The sequence below is a fragment of the Siphateles boraxobius genome, unplaced genomic scaffold (genome assembly GCF_051911475.1).
Source record: "Siphateles boraxobius isolate OS27281-9 unplaced genomic scaffold, OSU_SipBor_1 6, whole genome shotgun sequence".
Lineage (NCBI taxonomy): Eukaryota > Metazoa > Chordata > Actinopteri > Cypriniformes > Leuciscidae > Siphateles > Siphateles boraxobius.
In genome coordinates, this window is record NW_027509186.1 from 12,902,103 (window position 1) to 12,913,054 (window position 10,952).

The window sequence follows — 10,952 nt, forward strand, 5'->3', positions numbered from 1 at the left end:
TTTAGTTTGACGGTTTTGCTAAGGTGTTTTGGTTGCAGTTTATATATATATATATATATATATATATATATATATATATATATATTTATTGTGAATATATATATATATGCTGGTGTATTTTTTTACTGTAGTATTAAGTTACTGTTAGTATTACAGTTTTAATTACAAGTACTTTAGCAACGTACTTTAAACAATAATTGTATCATGGGTCAGAATGTGAGGTACGATATATCAAATTATATCTCATGATCCTTAATGAATAATGTTTGTCTGTGTTCATCAGGTTAAGAACACTGGGACCTTCCCATTATCACAAATCACAGTGGCAGCATAAGTCACAGATCCTTTGCAACTATTTATATTGCTCTGACATTGTTATTGTCTCGCTCTATTGTCTTTGAGTACCGTTTCTGGACCGGATGGTTCAAGTAAAAATGGCGCGATGGGATTGGCGTTCGCATGCCAGTGTAATGCATCCTGTGTTCGCCACCCAGAGGTCATGTGCGGGTAAAAATGGAAAGATGTTAGAGGTACATGAGGGTGTGTTTTTACTATTGTGTCTGATACGTCTGTCCACTGCTGCGAACAGAAATTAAACGTTCCATCTGTCTTTCAGTCTTCCTTCCTTTCCAGCCCAGAATAGACTAGCGCGGCCTTAGAAAAACCCTCTCAAGTGCTGTCAAACCAAGACCGTAACGCCAGGTCATGTTTAGGGCTTACATGATTGTTAATTTAATGCATTCAGTTAATTGTTTTATAAAGGTTAGTAAGACAGGGGTTTTTTTTACAAGAAAGACAACATTTACTAAGAAAGTTTTGGTATTTATATACCTATGTTGCTTTCTGGGAAATCAGAATTGTGAGATTCTGTGAAGTCACAATTACCAGTTAATACCTAGGATATCGATATCAAAATCAACTGCAGTTGGTAGAGCCTTTTTCTTAATTAGCACCCAAATATGTGAGAACGTGCTTCACACACAGCTCACTGCACGTAAAACCTGAACTCGGAGAGAGAGCGAAGACACGGTTGCACTCATTCACTCATGTTGTTTGTGAAATTATGGTCTGACAGCAAGATTTAAAATTATTAATTCGATCTGTTAATCTGGATGAATTAGTTTACTCATTCAACATGCATGCTAATAACTGTTTGCAGGAATTTAGCACACTATAAGCATGGAACTTGTGGGAATGAGTAAAAAAATGTGTAATACCCACAATCCTGTGCTAAAATTCAGGACCAAAGAAGATGCATTTATATATTCAGATGTATAACTATATATATATATATATTCAGATTTAGATTTATATATTCAGAGTTTTAATTATATTATGACTATAACAAAACATATATAACATTTCAACATCTTGTTGTGTACACAGGGCATTGTTCCTGTAATAAATATGCTGTCCTCCTATGCAGTCTCCCTTTCAGTTGTGCTTGCTCATTGTCTCCATTGTTAAAAGTGACCCACCTCTGCGTTTTTGCACAAATCAGCACATTTGAATCACATGTCTTAAATCATCATTGAATACATCTCCCAGACACACAAACACACACATTCACACAAACTTGGCGCCAGCTAGGCATATTATAGGACACACTGATCATATCTTAAGAGTGTCGTTGAGAACAGTAGAGCTGGACAGTTATGATAAGACACTGAGTCACTTCAGCTGAACCTGCTTTCACTCCTGTGTGTGTGTGTGTCTCTCTCTCTATGTGTGTGTGCGCAAGGTTGCAAAGTCTCATACATTCAGCATTAGACTCATCTAATTAACACTGTTCTCTAGTTAAGCCATGTGCTCACAAAACCAGACATGAACACACAGCTAATGAGAACTCATAAGCCACGTGTTCACACAAAACAGTACAACATGAAAGCACACGGCTAGTGTAAAACACAAGCTGTGTGCTACACAGTACAACACAAAACATGACATGAAAGCATGCGGCCGATGTAAACACAAAACACAACACACGACAAGACAGAGCGCACTAGAATAAGCGAAAGCTCATCCTGTGCGCTCAAGACAGAATACACACACGCGGAGCAAGAATGTCAGAATCCCGACACAGAACCGAAATCGCTGCAAAAGATGCTTTCCAACAGGTGTTTTACCATTCGTTGTAAAACTGTGGACCTATTTTTCCAAACGCCTCACAACCGGACATTCTTCCGTTGAGAGCTTGAATATTAGACACTCCAGCCCAGTTGGTGGCGATAATGCGCCTTTGCCAACGTTTGGATAGCGTAGCCTACTATGATACCGCGACTGCATAACTACAGAAAGAATACAAACAACCCCATTTCCGTTTCCGCCGGCGGAGTAATACCGTACCTCACAGAACATCCAATACAGGTCAATGGAGTTGGAAAAAAACTACGATAAAACCTTTTGGAAAGCCTTTTGCAGCGATTTTTGTGTGAGCATATCAGTGAACACCCCAGACCACTCGGTGAGTTTCACGTCTTTGTAAACTAAAGTTTAATGCGTTTCTATGAATGATTCTTCCAGTGCCCCTATGAAACCATTTTGGATGAGTGTGGGGGCTTGGGGGTGCTTACACAGAAACCGAAAATTCTCGGGACAGCAGCATTTGTCCAAATTTCAATCTTAACCGTTGTATTCCATCAGAAACGATCTTAAAACAGGACTTTAAGTGTAAAATACCGAACTTGTCCTTTAATAAACATCATTTTCTATTGGAACTATATTCACCTTCCTTGGATTAAGCATTACACATCTTGTATCTGATATTTATCCAAATATGGATAAACAGGTGTGTGTGTGTGTGTGTGTGTGTGTGTGTGTGTGTGTGTGTGTGTGTGTGTGTGTGTGTGTGTGTGTGTGTGTGTGTGTGTGTGTGTGTGTGTGTGTGTGTGTGTTTTACACCAGTAGCTTATCATTTCCCCTCTGCTCCGGATGAACTGAATCATCACACAGTCACGACATCAGGCACACTCACACTTTCAGAACAGATTTGAGAGTGCTTAGAAACCAATGTTTTGTTAACATTGAGTATGTGTAACACGTGTCACATGTTAATAGTTTATTACAATAACAGTTATAATGCAAAACACATTGTTAGCAAAAAAAAAAAAAGGTAGTCTAATCCTTATCTGGCAACTTATGCTTCAAAAGCAAAAGATGTCAGAATTCATGTCTGAATTTAACGGGCTTTAACGGGTGACAGTGTGTAATCTATGTGGTAGAACAAGACATGAAAGTAATGTTAACCACAGACCTTATTTTACTCATTACAACTGAAAACCACTATTATAAAAACCCATTACGGTTTCAGAGTTTCAACGTATGGTGAAGTAGCCTTCCGGAGTGGTATTCAAATTGATGCTATCGTTGAACAGCTCAATCAATGTGACCATGTTCGTGCCTTTTTTTTTTTTTTTTTTTTTGAGCCTGTTTTAACTTTCTATTATCAAGTACTGGTATATGTGTCATCAGAATTATTTCCTGTTAAAACAGGTAATTTTGTGTGTGTGTGTGTGTGTGTGTGTGTGTGTGTGTGTGTGTGTGTGTGTGTGTGTGTGTGTGTGTGTGTGTGTGTGTGTGTGTGTGCTGCTTTTCACATCTAGCATGAAGTTAAACGATTTGCAGGGGCGCAACTACCCAGTGTTAGAGGGGTATGCAGCAACAATTTTGGCGCCCCCAATACACATATATATATATATATATATATATATATATATATATATATATATATATTAACAATGTTAACAAATTATAAAAAGTTACAGAATAAACAGTTACAAACATACACATATTCACATACATACACACACACACACACACACACACACATATATATATATATTAAATAATAATAATCATATTGTGTGTAGCTGTCATTTGTATCAAAATGATCATCCATCAAATCTTCCTTATGCCAGAAAATTTTCTTTTTTTCTTTGCAAATCCCTGTACTTGTGACAATGACAACAATGATGACATAAATTATGTCAATGAACAACAACAACAACAACAACAACAACAACAAAACAGAAACAGATTTTGTCCAAGTGGTCAACAAAAGCCTCGTTGCTGTTTGCCACTTGATCATACATATTATATAGCACATATCTTTAAAGAGAGAGAGAGAGATGTGACCTTAAATACAGCTTCCATGTCACCCAGCAGATGTAACTATAGCTTGTGTGTCTGACAGCACAGCTAACATGAACATACATGAATGGTAAAACAAAATCTATTTGTTTCCATGATAAACCAGCCTTATTGCATAAGTCATGTTTTCCAGCTTCTAGTCATTTATTGTGCATGCTACCTTATATTTTCCAGTTGTTATTTTACTTTAATAAAATTGAGATATGTCATGCATGGGATTGGTACCATAAGGTTTAACCAAAATCTAAATGTAGATATCAGCAATATTATTTTGCATTAAGTTAGCAAACACTTGCTGTTAACATTAATATTTGCAAGCCTCCAAGCTTGGTAGCAAATCTACGCATGATTCCATAAACCAGAGATATTGCATTAGTTGTTTTCCAGATTCTTGTCATTTATTGTACATGCTACCTTATATTTTTTAGTTTTCAGCTCAGCAACCTCGGTTTTGCATATTCTAAACTAGCTAGCTCTGGCTGCTACATTCCCAGAGTTAGCAAACGTTAGTCTGTTAACATGAATATTTGCAAGCCTCCTCCAAGCACAAACATCACATACCTGTTGCATTTCACCATCCACTTATTTAGCTTGACATGCCATCTCCTTTAACCTCCTTCTTTTTCTATTTTTAGCCCCCGACCGCTTTTTTGCTTCATTCATCTTTTTCGAGTTTCAACGATAACGCACTCCTGTGCTGCTCACTCAGCGCTCACGGCGCCCCCGCACCCTCGCGATATTACCCTTCTGTGTCAAAATAAATTCTATGATGGAATATTATGAGGGCGCCGGCGCCTACTCTAGCCTGTTAGTCCTCTAAAATTTATATAACTTTTTTTATATTTAACTTGTATAACTTTTATATAAATGTATATAACTTATAAAAAAAAATAGATTTTTTTTTAACCATCGCTTTGGCGCCCCCATGATGCGGCGCCCCTATGCGCCGCATATAACGCATACCCACTTTTTGCGCCACTGACGATTTGCATATTTAATTTTGAATCATTTGTGTGGCGAACAGGACGGCCGAGGGACGTGAGAGAACGGCGCGAGGCCGGTGGTGCGATTGCTAATGAGCAGCACCTGTGAAGCACACCGGTCTCGCATCTCTCACGGAGGAGCGGAAACATAAAGGAGGAGCGACGACGTTGATGATCGAGAGAGGAACAGGCCTGTATTTTAATTGAGTTTAGTTTTTTGTATTTGTGTTTTATTTTAGCCAACAGTCGTCCGCGAGGGGCTGCTGGCCGTTATGTTTAATTGGGTAAGCCAGCAGTCGTCCGCGAGGGGCTGCTGGCGGTATTTTAGTTTGTTTGGTTTTATTTTATTTTATTTATTTTATTTAAATGTTCGCCGGTTCCCGCCTCCTTCTTCCCTGAACATAGTTACAATTTGTTTTTCAGTTTTATTTGCTCTTCATTACAGTTTCACACATGTCTGTAGAAACTTTCCTCCTGCTGATCATATCAGAAACCGGACTGTGAAACCTTAAAACAAGGAACAAAAATAGGAATCAATGAAAAGAAAATTAAGAAAATCCCTTTTACTATTTCACTTTATTTCAGTTAAAGAATTCAATCTTTCAACTAAGTTGTTGGTCTGTTGTCCATTCCTTTTCTTTTGCAAATCCCGGTTACTGTCTTGACACACACATGCAAAACTTTTGTTATGTCTAATGATATTCCTAGACAAATAACATCTAATTAACGATGTACGTTACAATTAGCTCATCCTCATATCAGCTGTGTGAATGTAGGCTATAAAGTGAGTTTTTTAAGAATATTCTTATAAATACTCTTTTCTTCATAATGGAAATAAATGAGGGTTGAGATCAAAAAAATAAATAAAATCATATCATCATATCATAACGAGTCAGCTTGAGCATGCCATCAGTTGATTCCAACAGAGACCAAATCATTTTGACAGGTTTTGTGAACTAAATTAATTGATTCATAGAAAAGATGAAAATTATATATTCATGAATATCTACCTCTCTTATGAATTCACTAAGAACAAACTGTAAACCATAATAAGTAAAAAAATATATATATATATTTAACTAATTATACCTTACATTTTTTAAAGGGATAGTTCACCCAAACAATGAAAATTCTGTCATTAATTACTCACCCTCATGTCATTCCAAACGCATAAGACAAACGTTCATCTTTGGAACACAAATTAAGATATTTGTTATAAAATCTGAGAGGTTTCTGTCTCTCCATTGGCAGGTACAGAACTACCACTTTCAAGCCAAATAAAGGAACTAAAGACATCATCAATGTGACTCTAGTGGTTTAACCTCAACTTTATGAAGCAACGTAAGTGCATTGTTTGCAGAATTTACCACTTTATTAACAAAATATTAATCTCCAATGCATGTTCATGACATAGTGTACAACAACTCTTTTTGTAGTAGGCTACATTGTCGTTTCTTTTTATATATTTTTTTCATTTATGTATATATTCAGATAAAATTTGCTCCATTTAATAATCTTCATCTGCCCATTTGCCTATACGCATTTTAATATCCACCAGCTATATATCTAACACCTTTTGACCGTATATTTGAGTCTTATTAATTTATGTGTAACAACTTTATATTCTTGGTGTGGAGTATATCCAAATCCTGGCCTATATACATTATAAGCATTAATATTTAATTGGAATGTATAGTTTGTTTTCTTGCTGTATATGGTTACCCATAAGAGCCTTGGTCAATGCTTTATTTTAATAATGCAGTTAATGTCATACAGTGTGTCAATAATCGTACGATTCCCCTGAGGCACTGAGGAAATTCCTCACTAAGATGGTCAACATCAGTAAAAACGGACTTTGACTGGCTGACATTGATCATTGATGATAAAGTGAGATGATCCAGACCCTAAAGCTATTCTGCCGAACCGGAGACACGTCATGTGCCTCACCTTGAATGATCCGCCCGGACCTGCCCTTACGTCAATCATTAATGTTCACAAAACATAAAGCAACCCTCTGGGGAAAACCTAGAGCTCATGCCATGTTCTATAAACCAGAGGTGTAAAGAGTTCAATGAAGCTCATAGTTGAGTAATAGTACAGATACCTTACAGCCAAAATGACTCAATTACAAGTCACAGATTCCAATGCGACGTGAGTAAAAGTCTTAGGGTATGTTTACATGACAACGATATGCTTAAAACTGAGACGTTTTTCATTTGAGTTTTCTACGTACAGACGACACCATTGTCAAAACGATCCACATTCACACGGATCCACGAAAATGACAAAAAAAAAACTGTATTCTGCTGCCAGGCCATTACATGGCAATGAAACACGATCTGAACACGTAATATGCATGTGCATGATGTCATCGTCTCTCAGAGATTCATGGTTTTGTTGTTTACATGGAGACTGTTTTCAAAAACTTGCACTTTGAAACCCGTTTTCAAAGGTTTGCGGCTTTGGGCACCCAAAACACCGTTGTCATGTAAACGAACGGCCAAGATTGCATAAAAAGTTCTACGTATTGAAAACTGTTGAAAACTGCGTCGTGTAAACAGACCCTTATAGAGTATTTGATTTAAACAGTCCTTAAGTATTTTATTGGTACTAAACGTAGGCTCAGAGATTAAAGACGGCACAAATCCTTAACACCTGAGAGACATGCCAGTGAAAAATGAAACACCTCAAAATTGCGATAAATCGAGGTCGACACAGCTTAAGTGCTCAAAAAGGGCATAAGTTAACCGATATCCTTCAAAAAGTTCTCTTTAATAAAACGAATAATCAAAATAATGTTACGTAAAATGATTCCTCATCTTATAAATCAAACACCTTCGATTCAGCAACTACCGGCTATATCACTTGCATTCATGTAAAGTAGCTTTGTTGACAAGTTTGGGTGAGTAAGAGCAAAACACACAATAGTACCTTCGATGTCCTGTAGATGGCGATGTTGCTTCTGTTGTAGCAGAAATAAACTGCTTCAGAAAAAGTTAGGAGCCATGCAAAATGTAACGAGTAATTGCATACTCATAAAGACTAAATACTTATTCAAAAATTTTGTCAATGAGAGTTAACATTGCTAATATCTTATACTTAGTCAAACTACAAGTAGCCAAAATTTACTTAAGTACGGTAAAATTTACTTAAATACTTTACACCACTGCCATAAACCTGTAAATGTCTCACAGCATTGGTAATCAGACCATCCGACATACGATAAGCAGTGAAATTACAAGCCCGCGATATCCTATTTATGTAGTTGATATGTGTTATGTAAACAAAGTGCAAGAAGGTATGAAAATCAGTGAACTATGGAAATACAGGAAGTTGCTGATGTCATTTTAGAGTGGGAATTTCCGTGAAAGAAGAGGGTGAGGGTTTATGGGAAGAATTTCAGTTATAGTTCAGTTCACACCTTGTTTCATCACAGACATGTAGGAACAGGACTGAGCTCAAATCACAACCCTTCTCATAACACTCGTTTTCCACAGATTTTTCACAACTGAAATAACAAGAGCAGTTTTGAGTTCTGAGGAAAAACTGTCCTGATTAGATATTATCAGAGTCCCTGTAGATGAAGCCTGTAGATTTCAATATAAGTGATTTCATGTTGTGTATTTGAAGCATGGGTGGCATTTTACAGGGATCGTATAATCTTATCAGCGAGAACTAATCCACTAAAAATGCTTTCACTTTTATCTGATATTTTTACATGGTTTACAGAGACATAAATGATGCCGTTTTGCTCCGTGTTTCTCCTGTTTGTCTGTTACTCACTCACTATCTCCTTATGAACGCATAAATGCTTGTCAGTATACATTCAGCGGTACTTTAACTATATTTCAAAGACAATAGAAGTAATTATGAAATTACATATAAAGATGAAATACTTAAGTGGGTCAAAATGCACTTTTAAATTCAACTAATTGCATTTTATATAATTTTAAACTAGATTACATTTTAATGTAATATTGAATAACATGCAATTAAGTGTCCGAAAACATTACAGTACGTTCACACGTATATCCTTTAAAATGTTATTTCCATAACTACTCTTCTTAAAAGTATGATTAAGTGTTCTTTTTCACAAGGGTAACTATAGGTCGAAACAATATGGTGACATGAAATGCATCTGAAAGGAGGTCAACAAAATTGATAATGCCACAACACCCAACCGATCAGAATCAAGCTTTCAATAATGTTGTGACATACAGTCCTTTCACAGTACTTCACTAACTTATTAACAATGTACAAAATGTGTGTGTTTTCTTTCAGTTTCAGCCAGGCATGCTTTGTGCATTGTCATGACCTCAGCACTGACTCACAATGAGCACATGTTCTGTTTCTGGTCGAGATTCCACACAAGTGGCCTTGTGACAACAATGTAGCATTTTAAACCGCGTGGCTTGTAAAAATGTGGCTAGCTTAAACAGTTCCACAATTTTGCAAGACAAAAATGTGCGTTTAAACTTATATTGTGGGTCAGTGTTTCCAAAACTGGAGTTTGCAAACCCCTGGAGGTTTGTGAGTTGATGAAAAGCTACACTGTAACTGGTTTCCGTAATTTGAACAGTATTTTACTGTAATATGTACTGTAAGATACTGTAAAATGTTTATACAGTATGTTACTGTAAACAGCAAAGGATTATGGGAAAATATATGGTCACTACTGTAATTCTTCTCTACTGTAAATCAATTTACAGTAGTAAACTTGCCCGCGAAAAACTGACCAATGGCAAGAGAGATTTCTTTTGAATTTTTTTGACTGTATGGTTGAAGTGGCAGTTAATGTGGACAAAAGATGTACCGGTAACTCCAAAAAGGTTAGTATATTATTTCTATTGTATGTAAAACAAACATTTGCAAATGTTGTCATTTATGTTAACAGCAAACTAACATGATTTGACTTTTTGTTTTCGTCGGAATGGTTTTTGGTGCCTTTTTTTCCTGACTGTCGGCCGGATATCCGTCACGGTGATAATATTAACTGGTAAGTAACGTTAAGATAAGTTATCCGAAATATTCTTTTAGTAAAACGATAACAATATCGTTTGTGTATTCCTCTGCCTCTTTAACGTAAGCTCGCCAGGCGAAGTCGTCGGTTAGTAATGTTAACCGCAACGAACTACTCGGTTACTCACGTAACCTCAGTTCCCTGAGTTAGGGAACGAGTATTGCGTAGCTATACGCAGTGGGGAAACTCCTTTTCCTCGATTTACTGAAGCCTTTATGTAAAGCGCATTTGCAGCTGCACAGCTAGAACATGAGCGTCTGGCTCGCTCATAGGCTGCGCTGCGGCAACTGCACATCCAATGGCGCAGGCGCCTCTGACGTGCAACCAATGAGATCACTCTGCGTCATACACGTCAGAGCCCGCCAAGGGGGCGTGACCTCAGTCTATAATAGCCCCCGAATTCGCCATTATAGCAGGTTTAACGACTGAAGCGACAACTTGCCATGTTACCATAGTGCGGCTGGCTACGCAATACTCGTTCCCTAACTCAGGGAACTGAGGTTACGTGAGTAACCGAGTAGTTCCCTTTCGAACGGTCACTTCGTATTGCGTAGCTATACGCAGTGGGGACGCCATGCAAAACGCCGCACTGAGTAACTGGCTGTCACTGCAACTCAGGACCCCTGAGCGTACAGAACAAGCCATAACCGCATAATTTATGTAAAAATAGACCAGACACCGTCAGATCTCCGTAGTATACATCAGTAGAAATACCCAATATACTACACCAATGAACCCAGACTCTGTCGGGGTTATTAGTATACGAACATATACCCAGTCAAGTGGGTTTATATATGAGA